The sequence below is a fragment of the Sinocyclocheilus anshuiensis genome, unplaced genomic scaffold, assembly GCF_001515605.1.
Source record: "Sinocyclocheilus anshuiensis isolate Anshui unplaced genomic scaffold, SAMN03320099.WGS_v1.1 scaffold15918, whole genome shotgun sequence".
Lineage (NCBI taxonomy): Eukaryota > Metazoa > Chordata > Actinopteri > Cypriniformes > Cyprinidae > Sinocyclocheilus > Sinocyclocheilus anshuiensis.
Window position 1 is genome coordinate 1 of NW_015539099.1, and position 796 is coordinate 796.

General features: G+C 43.1%; 1 non-coding gene across 1 annotated transcript; it reads right to left on the reverse strand.

The window, feature by feature from the left end:
- Window positions 1-499: 499 nt before the first annotated feature.
- trnar-ucg (transfer RNA arginine (anticodon UCG)) lies at window positions 500-572 on the reverse strand. The gene has a single exon. It is a non-coding gene; the product is annotated as a tRNA-Arg (tRNA).
- Window positions 573-796: the final 224 nt, after the last annotated feature.

Here is a 796-nt window from a genome sequence, read left to right on the forward strand (position 1 = left end):
CTATGCTAATTCTCATGCCAACAGTGTCACTTTGAAGGTGTCATCAAGGCATTTCTTTCATAGCCAACTTAAATTTAAACTCTGAAAACAACCCAGGTGGGACTTGAACACTCAATCCCCAGTTCCGAAGGCTGATGCTGCTGCACCTTTTTCCCTGGTCAACCTAACCTGCAAGATAAACTTTCAGGGCTTTCAGAACCTATGCTATGCTCTGTGCTGTTTCTATGGTATGCTATGCTCTAAATCTATGCTAGTTCTCATGTTTTGTTGTCGTGGCCATAGTGCCACTTTAATCTTATCATCCCAGCATTTCTTGCGCAGCCAACTTAAATGTAACACAACAAAAGCAACCCAGGTGGGACTTGAACACATAGACTAATGCCATAACCCTTCAGGCCTCTGCAACCTGTCTATGCTTATTCTAAAGGCTATAGTGTCACTTTGAACTTTTCATACATGAATATCTTGTTCAGCCAATTTAAACATAAGGGCTCAACGATAACCCAGGTGGGACTCGAACCCACAATACCCAGCTCCGAAGGCTGGTGCCTTATCCATTAGGCCACTGGGCCTTTTTTGTTGGTACACCCACCAACCAAACAAAACAAAAACAATCCAGGTGGGACTTGACCACAGAGATTAATGCCATAACCCTTTAGGCCACTGGGACTTTTACTGGTGGAGCCAGAGGTATTCACAGACAGTCTGGATCACACTAAACTAAAAAAAATACCTCAGAAGATTGCCAGTGCTATGCTTATTCTCATGGCTATAATGTCACTTTCAACTTATCACC